Here is a 16,363-nt window from a genome sequence, read left to right as displayed (position 1 = left end):
CCACCTCCAGTCACAGTGGAGCCAGTGCAGTCACAGTCTCGCAGCCAATGGGAAGCCACCTCCAGTCACAGTGTAGCCAGTGCAGTGACAGTCAGGCAGCGAATGTGAAGCCACCTCCAGTCACAGCGTAGCCAGTGCAGTCACAGCCTCGCAGCCAATGGGAAGCCACCACCAGTCAGAGTGTAGCCAGTGCAGTGACAGTCAGGCAGCCAATGGGAAGCCACTTCCAGTCACAGTGTAGCCAGTGCTGTCACAGCCTCGCAGCCAATGGGAAGCAACCTCCAGTCACAGTGGAGCCAGTGCAGTCACAGTCTCGCAGCCAATGGGAAGCCACCTCCAGTCACAGTGTAGCCAGTGCAGTCACAGCCTCGCTGCCAATGGGAAGCCACCTCCAGTCACAGTGAAGCCAGTGCAGTCACAGTCTCGCAGCCAATGGGAAGCCACCTCCAGTCACAGTGGAGCCAGTGCAGTCACAGTCAGGCAGCCAATGGGAAGACACCTCCAGTCGCAGTGGAGCCAGTGTACTCTCAGCCTTGCAGCCAATGGGAAGCCACTTCCAGTAACAGTGTAGCCAGTGCAGTGACAGTCTCGCAGCCAATGAGAAGCCACATCCAGTCACAGTGTAGCCAGTGCAGTCACAGTCTCGCATTCAATGGGAAGCTACCTCCAGTCACAGTGTAGCCAGAGCAGTCACAGTCTCACAGCCAATGGGAAGGCACCTCCAGTCACAGTGTAGCCAGTGCAGTGACAGTCTCGCAGCCAATGGGAAGCCACCTCCAGTCACAGTGTAGCCAGTGCAGTCACAGTCTCATAGCCAATGGGAAGCCACCTCCAGTCACAATGTAGCCAGTGCAGTGACAGCCTCGCAGCCAATGGGAAGACACCTCCAGTCACAGTGGAGCCAGTGCAGTGACAGTCAGGCAGCCAATGGGAAGCCACCTCCAGTCACAGTGGAGCCAGTGCAGTCACAGTCTCACAGCCAATGGGAAGCCACCTCCAGTCACAGTGGAGCCAGTGCAGCTTAGCCTCGCAGTCAATGGGAAGCCATCTCCAGTCACAGTGTAGCCAGTGCAGTGACAGCCTCTCAGCCAATGGGAAGCCACCTCCAGTCACAGTGTAGCCAGTGCAGTTACAGTCACGCAGCCAATGGGAAGCCACCTCCAGTCACAGTGTAGCCAGTTCAGTCACAGTCACGCAGCCAATGGGAAGCCACTTCCAGTCACAGTGGAGCCAGTGCAGTCACAGTCAGGCAGTCAATGGGAAGACACCTCCAGTCGCAGTGGAGCCAGTGCAGTCACAGCCTTGCAGCCAATGGGAAGCCACCTCCAGTCACAGTGTAGCCAGTGCAGTCACAGCCTCGCAGCCAATGGGAAGCCACTTCCAGTCAGAGTAAAGCCTGTGCAGTGACAGTCAGGTAGCCAATTGGAAGCCATCTCCAGTCACAGTGTAGCCAGTGCAGTCACAGCCTCGCAGCCAATGGGAAGCCACCTCCAGTCACAGTGTAGCCAGTGCAGTGACACTCAGGCAGCGAATGTGAAGCCACCTCCAGTCACAGCGTAGCCAGTGCAGTCACAGCCTCGCAGCCAATGGGAAGCCACCTCCAGTCAGAGTGTAGCCAGTGCAGTGACAGTCAGGCAGCCAAATGGAAGCCACTTCCAGTCACAGTGTAGCCAGTGCAGTCACTGCCTCGCAGCCAATGGGAAGCCACCTCCAGTCACAGTGGAGCCAGTGCAGTCACAGTCTCGCAGCCAATGGGAAGCCACCTCCAGTCACAGTGGAGCCAGTGCAGTCACAGCCTCGCAGCCAATGGGAAGCCACCTCCAGTCACAGTGAAGCCAGTGCAGTCACAGTCTCGCAGCCAATGGGAAGCCACCTCCAGTCACAATGGAGCCAGTGCAGTCACAGTCAGGCAGCCAATGGGAAGACACCTCCAGTCGCAGTGGAGCCAGTGTACTCTCAGCCTTGCAGCCAATGGGAAGCCACTTCCAGTCACAGTGTAGCCAGTGCAGTGACAGTCTTGCAGCCAATGAGAAGCCACATCCAGTCACAGTGTAGCCAGTGCAGTCACAGTCTCGCAGTCAATGGGAAGCTACCTCCAGTCACAGTGTAGCCAGTGCAGTGACAGCCTCGCAGCCAATGGGAAGCCTCCTCCAGTCACAGTGTAGCCAGTGCAGTGACAGTCAGGCAGCCAATGGGAAGCCACCTCCAGTTACAGTGGAGCCAGTGCAGTCACAGTCTCACAGCCAATTGGAAGCCACCTCCAGTCACAGTGTAGCCAGTGCAGCTTAGCCTCGCAGCCAATGGGAAGCCATCTCCAGTCACAGTGTAGCCAGTGCAGTGACAGCCTCGCAGCCAATGGGAAGCCACCTCCAGTCACAGTGTAGCCAGTTCATTGACAGTCACGCAGCCAATGGGAAGCCACTTCCAGTCACAGTGGAGCCAGTGCAGTCACAGTCAGGCAGTCAATGGGAAGACACCTCCAGTCGCAGTGGAGCCAGTGCAGTCACAGCCTTGCAGCCAATGGGAAGCCACCTCCGGTCACAGTGTAGCCAGTGCAGTCACAGCCTCGCAGCCAATGGGAAGCCACTTCCAGTCAGAGTAAAGCCAGTGCAGTGACAGTCAGGTAGCCAATTGGAAGCCATCTCCAGTCACAGTGTAGCCAGTGCAGTCACAGCCTCGCAGCCAATGGGAAGCCACCTCCAGTCACAGTGTTGACCAGTGCAGTCACAGCCTCGCAGCCAATGGGAAGCCACCTCCAGTCACAGTGTAGCCAGTGCAGTGACAGTCAGGCAGCCAATTGGAAGACATCTCCAGTCACAGTGTAGCCAGTGCAGTCACAGCCTCGCAGCCAATGGGAAGCCACCTCCAGTCACAGTGGAGCCAGTGCAGTCACAGTCTCGCAGCCAATGGGAAGCCACCTCCAGTCACAGTGTAGCCAGTGCAGTGACAGTCAGGCAGCGAATGTGAAGCCACCTCCAGTCACAGTGTAGCCAGTGCAGTGACAGTCTCGCAGCCAATGGGAAGCCACCTCCAGTCACAGTGTAGCCAGTGCAGTCACAGTCTCATAGCCAATGGGAAGCCACCTCCAGTCACAATGTAGCCAGTGCAGTGACAGCCTCGCAGCCAATGGGAAGACACCTCCAGTCACAGTGGAGCCAGTGCAGTGACAGTCAGGCAGCCAATGGGAAGCCACCTCCAGTCACAGTGGAGCCAGTGCAGTCACAGTCTCACAGCCAATGGGAAGCCACCTCCAGTCACAGTGGAGCCAGTGCAGCTTAGCCTCGCAGTCAATGGGAAGCCATCTCCAGTCACAGTGTAGCCAGTGCAGTGACAGCCTCGCAGCCAATGGGAAGCCACCTCCAGTCACAGTGTAGCCAGTGCAGTTACAGTCACGCAGCCAATGGGAAGCCACCTCCAGTCACAGTGTAGCCAGTTCAGTGACAGTCACGCAGCCAATGGGAAGCCACTTCCAGTCACAGTCAGGCAGTCAATGGGAAGACACCTCCAGTCGCAGTGGAGCCAGTGCAGTCACAGCCTTGCAGCCAATGGGAAGCCACCTCCAGTCACAGTGTAGCCAGTGCAGTCACAGCCTCGCAGCCAATGGGAAGCCTCTTCCAGTCAGAGTAAAGCCTGTGCAGTGACAGTCAGGTAGCCAATTGGAAGCCATCTCCAGTCACAGTGTAGCCAGTGCAGTCACAGCCTCGCAGCCAATGGGAAGCCACCTCCAGTCACAGTGTAGCCAGTGCAGTGACACTCAGGCAGCGAATGTGAAGCCACCTCCAGTCACAGCGTAGCCAGTGCAGTCACAGCCTCGCAGCCAATGGGAAGCCACCTCCAGTCAGAGTGTAGCCAGTGCAGTGACAGTCAGGCAGCCAATTGGAAGCCACTTCCAGTCACAGTGTAGCCAGTGCAGTCACTGCCTCGCAGCCAATGGGAAGCCACCTCCAGTCACAGTGGAGCCAGTGCAGTCACAGTCTCGCAGCCAATGGGAAGCCACCTCCAGTCACAGTGGAGCCAGTGCAGTCACAGTCTTGCAGCCAATGGGAAGCCACCTCCAGTCACAGTGAAGCCAGTGCAGTCACAGTCTCGCAGCCAATGGGAAGCCACCTCCAGTCACAATGGAGCCAGTGCAGTCACAGTCAGGCAGCCAATGGGAAGACACCTCCAGTCGCAGTGGAGCCAGTGTACTCTCAGCCTTGCAGCCAATGGGAAGCCACTTCCAGTCACAGTGTAGCCAGTGCAGTGACAGTCTTGCAGCCAATGAGAAGCCACATCCAGTCACAGTGTAGCCAGTGCAGTCACAGTCTCGCAGTCAATGGGAAGCTACCTCCAGTCACAGTGTAGCCAGTGCAGTCACAGTCTCACAGCCAATGGGAAGGCACCTCCAGTCACAGTGTAGCCAGTGCAGTGACAGTCTCGCAGCCAATGGGAAGCCACCTCCAGTCACAGTGTAGCCAGTGCAGTCACAGTCTCGAAGCCAATGGGAAGCGACCTCCAGTGACAATGTAGCCAGTGCAGTGACAGCCTCGCAGCCAATGGGAAGCCTCCTCCAGTCACAGTGTAGCCAGTGCAGTGACAGTCAGGCAGCCAATGGGAAGCCACCTCCAGTTACAGTGGAGCCAGTGCAGTCACAGTCTCACAGCCAATTGGAAGCCACCTCCAGTCACAGTGTAGCCAGTGCAGCTTAGCCTCGCAGCCAATGGGAAGCCATCTCCAGTCACAGTGTAGCCAGTGCAGTGACAGCCTCGCAGCCAATGGGAAGCCACCTCCAGTCACAGTGTAGCCAGTGCAGTTACAGTCACGCAGCCAATGGGAAGCCACCTCCAGTCACAGTGTAGCCAGTTCATTGACAGTCACGCAGCCAATGGGAAGTCACTTCCAGTCACAGTGGAGCCAGTGCAGTCACAGTCAGGCAGTCAATGGGAAGACACCTCCAGTCGCAGTGGAGCCAGTGCAGTCACAGCCTTGCAGCCAATGGGAAGCCACCTCCGGTCACAGTGTAGCCAGTGCAGTCACAGCCTCGCAGCCAATGGGAAGCCACTTCCAGTCAGAGTAAAGCCAGTGCAGTGACAGTCAGGTAGCCAATTGGAAGCCATCTCCAGTCACAGTGTAGCCAGTGCAGTCACAGCCTCGCAGCCAATGGGAAGCCACCTCCAGTCACAGTGTTGACCAGTGCAGTCACAGCCTCGCAGCCAATGGGAAGCCACCTCCAGTCACAGTGTAGACAGTGCAGAGACAGTCAGGCAGCCAATTGGAAGACATCTCCAATCACAGTGTAGCCAGTGCAGTCACAGCCTTGCAGCCAATGGGAAGCCACCTCCAGTCACAGTGGAGCCAGTGCAGTCACAGTCTCGCAGCCAATGGGAAGCCACCTCCAGTCACAGTGTAGCCAGTGCAGTGACAGTCAGTCAGCGAATGTGAAGCCACCTCCAGTCACAGCGTAGCCAGTGCAGTCACAGCCTCGCAGCCAATGGGAAGCCACCACCAGTCAGAGTGTAGCCAGTGCAGTGACAGTCAGGCAGCCAATGGGAAGCCACTTCCAGTCACAGTGTAGCCAGTGCAGTCACAGCCTCGCAGCCAATGGGAAGCCACCTCCAGTCACAGTGGAGCCAGTGCAGTCACAGTCTCGCAGCCAATGGGAAGCCACCTCCAGTCACAGTGTAGCCAGTGCAGTCACAGCCTCGCTGCCAATGGGAAGCCACCTCCAGTCACTATGAAGCCAGTGCAGTCACAGTCTCGCAGCCAATGGGAAGCCACCTCCAGTCACAGTGGAGCCAGTGCAGACATAGTCAGGCAGCCAATGGGAAGACACCTCCAGTCGCAGTGGAGCCAGTGTACTCTCAGCCTTGCAGCCAATGGGAAGCCACTTCCAGTCACAGTGTAGCCAGTGAAGTGACAGTCTCGCAGCCAATGAGAAGCCACATCCAGTCACAGTGTAGCCAGTGCAGTCACAGTCTCGCATTCAATGGGAAGCTACCTCCAGTCACAGTGTAGCCAGTGCACTCACAGTCTCACAGCCAATGGGAAGCCACCTCCAGTCACAGTGTAGCCAGTGCAGTGACAGTCAGGCAGCCAATGGGAAGCCACCTCCAGTCACAGTGGAGCCAGTGCAGTCACAGTCTCACAGCCAATGGGAAGCCACCTCCAGTCACAGTGGAGCCAGTGCAGCTTAGCCTCGCAGTCAATGTGAAGCCATCTCCAGTCACAGTGTAGCCAGTGCAGTGACAGCCTCGCAGCCAATGGGAAGCCATCTCCAGTCACTGTGGAGCTAGTGCAGTCACAGTCTCGCAGCCAATGGGAAGCCACCTCCAGTCACAGTGGAGCCAGTGCAGTGACAGCCTCGCAGCCAATGAGAAGCCACTTCCAGTCACAGTGTAGCCAGTGCAGTGACAGCCTCGCAGCCAATGGTAAGCCACTTCCAGTCACAGTGGAGCCAGTGCAGTCACAGTCAGGCAGCCAATGGGAAGACACCTCCAGTCGCAGTGGAGCCAGTGTACTCTCAGCCTTGCAGCCAATGGGAAGCCACTTCCAGTCACAGTGTAGCCAGTGCAGTGACAGTCTCGCAGCCAATGAGAAGCCACATCCAGTCACAGTGTAGCCAGTGCTGTCACAGTCTCGCAGTCAATGGGAAGCTACCTCCAGTGACAGTGTAGCCAGTGCAGTCACAGCCTCGAAGCCAATGGGAAGCCACCTCCAGTCACAGTGTAGCCAGTGCAGTGACAGTCACACAGCCAATGGGAAGCCACCTCCAGTCACAGTGTAGCCAGTGCATTCACAGCCTCGTTGCCAATGTGATGCCTCCTCCAGTCACAGCGTAGCCAGTGCAGTCACAGCCTCGCAGCCAATGGGAAGCCACCTCCAGTCACAGTGGAGCCAGTGCAGTCACAGTCTCGCAGCCAATGGGAAGCCACCTCCAGTCACAGTGTAGCCAGTGCAGTGACAGTCAGGCCGCCAAATGGAAGCCACTTCCAGTCACAGTGTAGCCAGTGCAGTCACCGCCTCGCAGCAAATGGGAATCCACCTCCAGTCACAGTGGAGCCAGTGCAGTCACAGTCTCGCTGCCAATGGGAAGCCACCTCCAGTCACAGTGTAGCCAGTGCAGTCACAGCCTCGCAGACCATGGGAAGCCACCTCCAGTCACAGTGTAGCCAGTGCAGTCACAGCCTTGCAGCCAATGGGAAGCCACCTCCAGTCACAGTGGATCCAGTGCAGTCACAGTCTCACAGCCAATGGGAAGCCACCTCCAGTCACAGTGTAGCCAGTGCAGTGACAGTCATGCAGTCAATGGGAAGCCACCTCCAGTCACAGTGTAGCCAGTGCAGTCACAGCCTCACAGCCAATGGGAAGCCACCTCCAGTCACAGTGTAGCCAGTGCAGTCACAGCCTTGCAGCCAATGGAAAGCCACCTCCAGTCACAGTGGAGCCAGTGCAGTCACAGTCTTGCAGCCAATGGGAAGCCACCTCCAATCACAGTGTAGCCAGTGCAGTGACAGCCTCGCAGCCAATGGGAAGCCATCTCCAGTCACTGTGGAGCTAGTGCAGTCACAGTGACTGGAGGTGGCTTCCCATTGGCTGCAAGGCTGTGACTGCACTGGCTCCACTGCGACTGGAGGTGGCTTCCCATTGGCTGTGAGACTGTGACTGCACTGGATCCACACTCCAGTCACAGTGTAGCCAGTGCAGTTACAGTCACGCAGCCAATGGGAAGCCACCGCCATTCACAGGGTAGCCAGTTCAGTGACAGTCACGCAGCCAATGGGAAGCCACTTCCAGTCACAGTGGAGCCAGTGCAGTCACAGTCAGGCAGTCAATGGGAAGACACCTCCAGTCGCAGTGGAGCCAGTGCAGTCACAGCCTTGCAGCCAATGGGAAGCCACCTCCAGTCACAGTGTAGCCAGTGCAGTCACAGCCTCGCAGCCAATGGGAAGCCACTTCCAGTCAGAGTAAAGCCTGTGCAGTGACAGTCAGGTAGCCAATTGGAAGCCATCTCCAGTCACAGTGTAGCCAGTGCAGTCACAGCCTCGCAGCCAATGGGAAGCCACCTCCAGTCACAGTGTAGCCAGTGCAGTGACAGTCATGCAGCCAATGGGAAGCCACCTCCAGTCACAGTGTAGCCAGTGCAGTGACAGCCTCGCAGCCAATGGGAAGCAACCTCCAGTCACAGTATAGCCAGTGCAGTCACAGTCACGCAGCCAATGGGAAGCCACCTCCAGTCACAGTGTAGCCAGTGCAGTCACAGCCTCGCAGCCAATGGGAAGCCACCTCCAGTCACAGTGTAGCCAGTGCAGTGATAGTCAGGCAGCCAATGGGAAGCCACCTCCAGTCACAGTGTAGCCAGTGCAGTCACAGCCTCGTTGCCAATGTGAAGCCACCTCCAGTCACAGCATAGCCAGTGCAGACACAGCCTCGCAGCCAATGGGAAGCCACTTCCAGTCACAGTGTAGCCAGTGCAGTGACAGTCACACAGCCAATGGGAAGCCACCTTAAGTCACAGTGTAGCCAGTGCAGTCACAGCCTCGTTGCCAATGTGAAGCCACCTCCAGTGACAGCGTAGCCAGTGCAGTCACAGCCTCGCATCCAATGGGAAGCCACCTCCAGTCACAGTGGAGCGAGTGCAGTCACAGTCTCGCAGCCAATGGGAAGCCACCTCCAGTCACAGTGTAGCCAGTGCAGTGACAGCCTCGCAGCCAATGGGAAGCCACCTCCAGTCACAGTGTAGCCAGTGCAGTGATAGTCAGGCAGCCAATGGGAAGCCACCTCCAGTAACAGTGGAGCCAGTGCAGTCACAGTCTCACAGCCAATGGGAAGCCACCTCCAGTCACAGTGGAGCCATTGCAGCTTAGCCTCGCAGCCAAAGGGAAGCCGTCTCCAGTCACAGTGTAGCCAGTGCAGTGACAGTCAGGCAGCCAAAGGGAAGCCACCTCCAGTCACAGCGTAGCCAGTGCAGTGACAGCCTCACAGCCAATGGGAAGCCACCTCCAGTCAAAGAGTAGCCAGTGCAGTTACAGTCACGCAGCCAATGGGATGCCACCTCCAGTCACAGTGTAGCCAGTGCAGTGACAGTCACGCAGCCAATGCGAATCCACTTCCAGTCACAGTGGAGCCAGTGCAGTCACAGTCAGGCAGTCAATGGGAAGACACCTCCAGTCGCAGTGGAGCCAGTGCAGTCACAGCCTTGCAGCCAATGGGAAGCCACCTCCAGTCACAGTGTAGCCAGTGCAGTCACAGCCTCGCAGCCAATGGGAAGCCACTTCCAGTCACAGTGTAGCCAGTTCAGTGACAGTCAGGCAGCCAATTGGAAGCCATCTCCAGTCACAGTGTAGCCAGTGCAGTCACAGCCTCGCAGCCAATGGGAAGCCACCTCCAGTCACAGTGTAGCCAGTGCAGTGACAGTCACGCAGCCAATGGGAAGCCACCTCCAGTCACAGTGTAGCCAGTGCAGTCACAGCCTCGCAGCCAATATGAAGCCACATCCAGTCACAGCGTAGCCAGTGCAGTCACAGCCTCGCAGCCAATGGGAAGCCACCTCCATTCACAGTGGAGCCAGTGCTGTGACAGTCACGCAGCGAATTGGAAGCCACCTCCTGTCACAGTGTAGCCAGTGCAGTCACAGCCTCGCAGCCAATGGGAAGCCACCTCCAGTCACAGTGTAGCCAGTGCTGTCACAGCCTTGCAGCCAATGGGAAGCCACCTCCAGTCACAGTGGAGCCAGTGCAGTCACAGTCTCGCAGCCAATGGGAAGCCACCTCCAGTCACAGTGTAGCCAGTGCAGTGACAGTCACGCAGCCAATGGGAAGCCACCTCCAGTCACAGTGTAGCCAGTGCAGTCACAGCCTCACAGCCAATGGGAAGCCACCTCCAGTCACAGTGTAGCCAGTGCAGTCACAGCCTCGCAGCCAATGGGAAGCCACCTCCAGTCACAGTGGAGCCAGTGCAGTCACAGTCTTGCAGCCAATGGGAAGCCACCTCCAGTCACAGTGTAGCCAGTGCAGTGACAGCCTCGCAGCCAATGGGAAGCCACCTCCAGTCACTGTGGAGCTAGTGCAGTCACAGTCTCGCAGCCAATGGGAAGCCACCTCCAGTCACATTGGAGCCAGTGCAGTGACAGCCTCGCAGCCAATGGGAAGCCACCTCCAGTCACAGTGTAGCCAGTGCAGTGACAGCCTCGCAGCCAATGGGAAGCCACTTCCAGTCACAGTGGAGCCAGTGCAGTGACAGTCACGGACTGCACTGGCTCACTGAAGTGTTGGATGTTACTGGGGGGGCTGCAGCCTCGCATCTCCTAGATAAGATCCTCCACTGGTCACAGCATTTATTCATCTCCAGAATTATTTTCAGCTGACTCAATTTAAAGCATCACAATCAAAAGTATCATTGAATCATCTGGGTGCTAAATATAGTAAGTAATGTACTGACTGGTGCTAACTAGCTGGGTACACACTAAACGATGTGTGTACGAAGCAATGCAACATGCGACCAGGCTGCCCAACATATTGGGCAGACCATACACACTGGGCAACTTGGTACCCGCCCGCCCGCCCGATATGCTGCCCCCCCGCATAGTGCTGCATGGAATCGTCAGCTGCATCGCCTGATCTTACAGTACATCCAGCACATAAGATCAGGCGATGAGGCCGTCGACCCCACGGGAGTGCGCACTACACGATGTACGGCATAGACACTGCACAATGTTAACGATTGGTATAATGTCCAGCTCAGAATCTGGCACCTTGTGTTAGTAATGTATGTACTGTAACTCTATGACTCTATGTCAGTCAGTAAATTTACTCTGGGACTCAGTATTATAATAAAATACAGAAATATAATCTATTGGTGCATATACAGTAAGTGATATTACCAGAAAACAGATTTCAAAATTGATAAGCAATATAAGGGGTAAATTTACTAAGATCCGTGTTGGTTCGAGTTTGCTAACTCAGGTGAATATATCACTTTTTTGCTTTTTGGGAATGTACTATTATTAAACTTGGGTGATTTTTTCATCTTTTGGGGCTGTAATCGGGTGAGGTAATGACGCAAATTCTGCCATTTTTTATCACTAGAAATTAATACATCATCAGCTCAAATCGAAAGTACTTTTCATTCACTTCAGCCTAAGTCGGGAATTTACCATTATTCATTTTGTTCTATTTCACGTTTTTGCAGCCAAATCGGGGACTAAATAGTAGTTTCAAATGCACCATCTCCTGATCTGCGAGATTGCGTCAAACATACAGAAAACGGTGTTTTATGGGTTATTAACATAAAAACACTTACGTGGGCCCCCCCCCACAAAAGACATAACCAGCCCCGGACTGGGTAGCCAGTCCTGGTTCTTAAATTATGAGGAACAAAACAAGTAGGGTTCCCTCATAATTTAGGAACCAGCACCTGGCTGCAAGGCCAGTCCTGGTTTTAAATATAGGGGTTAAAAATTGAGGTAAATTAACTGCGCTTAGGTGAATAATCTTAAAAATCTGCTCAGTTATAGTGATCGAGTATAAAAGGGAAGAACGAGCGCTATTATTTGTGTCTAAAGAAAGAGGGAGAAGAAGAGGAAAGAGACAAGAAACAAACAAGAAACAAACAGACATAAACAACACTGAAACCGTATGCAAATGTTAAAGCTCTTTTGAGAGACATCTGAGGCAGGTAGCAGCGAGCGTGCAGTGGTGTAGTAAGTCCAGTGCAGTCTAACTGTCCCTACCTGTGTCTTCAGCTTCCAATGCCAGCAGCGTGTGCATAGGAAGCCGCACGATGTGTTGGTGGGGTAGCGGTGGGTGTGCGCGGCGGCACGGGATGATGTCAGCGGGTCAGAGATGATAAAACTTAGTCCGCTGGTCCTGCGCTTTACTTTCCTCTACTCTGTCTTTGGGTCCACCACGTTTTGTACCTGCCTAGGTACTTTTTCAAGGATGGTTTCCTGCTCATAGAATCTTTCCTTATATAAGGAAAACTTGAACAATAGTAAAAAAAACGGAAGTGGTCATAAATAAAATGGCCGAAAAGAGCAGTAAGCTCATGGGCCAAAAATAAACAATACAGTGTGGTTTCATTATAAAAAAATAAAAATAAAAGAAAAATACATAAAAAAATAAAAAGATATAAAAAAGGAAAGAAACATTAAACATTCAAAGATAAGAGAAAAAGAGAGATATAAAAAGCTACTAAAATGTTTTTTTATAAAAATACATTGTGTTCTATATCTACATTCAGTCCTAAAGGTTGCAAAGTTTTTAGGGAGTAAATCCATCTGGTTTCGTTCCTTTTAATGTATCAACTATATTTCCTCCTCTCCAATGAGGCGTGATTTTTTTATATACCAACAAAATTAAGGGCTGACGGATCTTTATTGTGATTTTCTAGAAAATGTTGAGACACGCTATGTGTTTTTAATCCTTTCTTTATATTATATATATGCTCCGCGACTCAAATTTTTCTTTTTCTTTTGGTCTGTCCTACATATTGGTACCCACATGGGCATTCTAGATGGTAAATCATACCTTCAGTATCACATGTTAACTGTTCTCTGATCTGATATTCTTTTTTATCTTGCTTTGAGGTGAATTTAGTGATAGGTTTTGTATCTGATTTCTGATTTTTGCACCCCTTACATTGTAGACAAAAATGAAAAGCTGGTATTTTATTAAATCTTTGTTCCTGTTTTTCCACCGTAATGTAGCTATTTGTTAGTTCCTGTTTGAGATTTTTTGCTTGTCTATATATTATTTTTGGTTTTGATGGAATTTTTTTTTTCAGATCGTTATCTAAAAGTAAGATGTGCCAGTGTTTCTCTAAAATTTGTTCAATTTTCTTGTGGTCTGTATTGAATTGTGTAATGAAACTGGTTGTATAATTATTTGTCGTTTTGTCATTTAGTTTTATTTTATATTGGATCAGCTCTTTTCAATTTAGTTTGGACACTGTCATTATCTCTTCTTATAGAAAGGCTTCCTTATATCTCTTATGTATGAATTTTTCTTTCAATGTCTTACTTTGTTCTAGAAAATTCCATCAAAACCAAAAATAATATATAGACAAGAGTCGCGGAGCATATATATATATATATATATTATATAAAGAAAAGGATTAAAAACACATAGCGTGTCTCAACATTTTCTAGAAAATCACAATAAATATCCGTCAGGCCTTAAATTTGTTGGCATACAAAAAATCACGCCTCATTGTTTCTTTCCTTTTGTATATATTTTTATTTTTTTATGTATTTTTCTATTATTTTTTATATTTTTATAATGAAACCATATTGTTTGTTTTTGGCCCATGAGCTTACCGCTCTTTTCGGCCATTTTATTTATGACCACTTCCGTTTTTTTTACTATTGTTCAATAAAGTTTTCCTTATATAAGGAAGGTTTCTATGAGCAGGAAACCATCCTTGAAAAAGTACCTAGGCAGGTATGAAACGCATTGGACCCAAAGACAGAGTGGAGGAAAGTAAAGCGCAGGATCAGCGGACTAAGTTTTGATTATCATCTCTGACCCGCTGACGTCATCCTGTGCCGCTGCGCACACCCACCGCTACCTCACCAACACATCATGCGGCCTCCTATGCACACGCTGCTGGCATTGGAAGCTGAAGACACAGGTAGGGACAGTTAGACTGCACTGGACGTACTACACCACTGCACGCTCGCTGCTACCTGCCTCAGATGTCTCTCAAAAGAGCTTAAACATTTACATATGGTTTCAGAGTTGTTTATGTCTGTTTGTTTCTTGTTTGTTTCTTGTCTCTTTCCTCTTCTTCTCCCTCTTTCTTTATACACAATTAATAGCGCTTGTTCTTCCCTTTTATTTTTTAAATATAGGGGGTAAAAAAAATGCGTGGTCAAACCTCAGCGGACAGCATGGGATATGACCCTGCATGGTAAGTGATTAAATGTTTGTCTACAGTGATTGCCTGTTATTGTTTAATATTTATTAAGCTGCTTCACTGCACTTTTATATCATACTGAGCAAATAATGCCAATCATATCTTATTAAAGTATATCTAAGTAATTCAGTATATTGGTCAATTCAACTTCAGCAAAGTCATTATCTTATTTTACTTCTGCTTGTGACGGGGTATTTTCCTTAATCTTTCAGGTGTGAAGGAAATGAAAGATGCAAATTCATCCAACGTGACCGCACAGGAGCGCTGCGCTCTTCATAATACTCTGGTATCTAGCGGACTCATTCCTTCGCATCCAGGAAAACCGCATCTCGCTAAGAAATGTCTCCTCTCGCCGCGTCCATTCCAGCAAGATGTGACCTACATGAGCAGAGGAACATACAGTAATGGAAGTGTCGGGTTTTGTCACCCTCTAAGAAAACAGAAATACTGACTGATTAATAGGTTATGCTTCATACAGGGTTCAGCAAATACCCCTAAATACATTATGATATGAACAGAGTGTATCTACAGGCGGAGCACGATGGCGGTGACGCAGCAGGTTACTCTTTGGCAATATATGCTCAGCTGTTCCTACAGAACTTTTGGAAAATAAAATAATAACCGACTGACCAGAGGACCAGTTATTATCACCGTTCTCAACTTTCTGGCTCTGCAATACTTTCAGGAGATGAGGGCAGATGAATTATTACTGTTATTATTTACTAATATGGCACCGCAAAGCACCCGTAGTGCCGTACAGGGGTATTACAAAAACACAGTACATGGGGGAAAGTCACACGGTAACAGAAAATACCAATAGCAGCCAGTGAGTCAGTGCCCAGGGCAGGACGGGAGCTGAGTGGGTGCACAATGGAGACAAGGGGAGATACAACATCTCATTTTATTATATTGTATGTTCTAGCAAACATTACTCATTGCTTCAAGTGCCAGGAAAAAGGCTCCACGAGTGGCCAATTAGTCATATAATCACTCATAAGTGTTCAAACGCCAGTGAGGGCCGGAAGCAAATTTACCCCAAATCTATAGCTACACTACATGGCAGACAAGGAAGGAAGTAATAAATACATAAACATTCTGTGACCGTTCCGATGGAGAAACCACACGTACTAAAGCAGAGCATGTGCCAAGGGCTGAGCTGAGCATTCTCTCACCGCAGTCAGTGCTTATGCTGAATCTAGGGCAGATCCTGCCGTGTAAGCACATGCCAGTAAGCCAGGATGTGCCTGTAGATGCTGATCCTATCTGCACAGGATAGGTGTGATACTCTGCTCACCATATGGCAGGAGAGTTACAACATTTGCAGTTTTACCAAGCCCCCCACCCTGCACTTATTATAGATACACCACTACCCCAACAGGTCATGTTTTCTGGATTTCTTTAATCATGCACAGGTGAGTTACTCTGTGGTGCTGGGTCTGTAATTATATCACCTATTTCCACGGACAGAAATCTGCAGAACATGGCCTGTTGGGAAAACTGGAGGGCTGAGCGTGAGAACCTCTGTACTAAAGGTCATGGTTTGAGTCCATATGGGTTTCAAATGAAAATATACAACCTGTGCAATTAATGAATGTGAAATTTACAAAATCACATGTAAGAGCCCCAGAAAACAAGCATCTTTGTTAGACATTGCATTGGAACATTGTATACTTGGAGGTATTGCAGAATTTGAAAAAAAAGCTAAAACAAAAACCACTCCCTTCCATTTAAAAACTGATCAGACTCCCATGCCTAGAAATGCTGGTCCGAACTATATTGTACACTGTTGTGGCACTGCCAGTATGCAGTATGTTACTAGTGTATACTTGCACTTGTAGTGCTGCAACATTGTAAACTACAAGTGTACAGTTCGTAGCCATGAAATAAAGATTAACGCCCCTATCGAGCCCTAATTCATAGTAGCGCCCCAGATAGAGATAAAAATATTTTGTGTTCCCCCTACACGAAATCAGTTAGTTATTTGTGCCCCTTTTTATGAAAATTCCTAGATGTTATTGATACTTCAGTGACAAAATATTACATTTTACCCCCTTTAATAAATGAATAAAATAAAGTTGTCCCCTTTATTAAACTATCTAAATAATATTCCCACATGACCACTAAAATCAACGACCATCATTATTTTAGCAAGAATGTGTCCATATTAATTACTTGCTTAACGTCAAATGAGTTCATCTCCAATGAGCCCGCCTACTTAGTAGTAGCCAGACAGCCAATAAAGAGCGGTCTCTTATACTCCTCAGCCAATCACAGATAAGAAACCACACATGATTGGCAATTTGGTAAAACCATTCCATGTTACTACGCGGCTTAGCCGAATCTGCCGGCAATTTAGGTGTTTTCAAAACAACCAGCAGTATTAGTAATAGAACATCCTGCAGTCTGGAGCTAACAAATGAAATATAGGGCCTGATTCAGAGCCGCTCGTAAGCGGCCGCTCGTTCGCTCCGAG

The 16,363-nt window shown here is 50.6% G+C and overlaps 1 protein-coding gene across 1 annotated transcript in view; it reads left to right on the top strand.

Moving 5' to 3' along the window:
- Positions 1-14,456, top strand: part of ICOS (inducible T cell costimulator) — a 77,113-nt gene extending 62,657 nt beyond the window's left edge. Inside the window, exon 5 of the mRNA XM_088454455.1 lies at positions 14,103-14,456. The gene's annotated coding sequence lies outside the window, so the exon portion shown is untranslated. The remainder of the gene's footprint in view (positions 1-14,102) is intronic.
- Positions 14,457-16,363: the final 1,907 nt, after the last annotated feature.

This window comes from Taudactylus pleione, unplaced genomic scaffold, assembly GCF_031769625.1.
Source record: "Taudactylus pleione unplaced genomic scaffold, aTauple2 ptg000617l, whole genome shotgun sequence".
Taxonomy (NCBI): domain Eukaryota; kingdom Metazoa; phylum Chordata; class Amphibia; order Anura; family Myobatrachidae; genus Taudactylus; species Taudactylus pleione.
The sequence above is the reverse complement of the archived record's forward strand: the minus strand, read 5'-3'. Positions and strand labels throughout refer to the sequence as shown.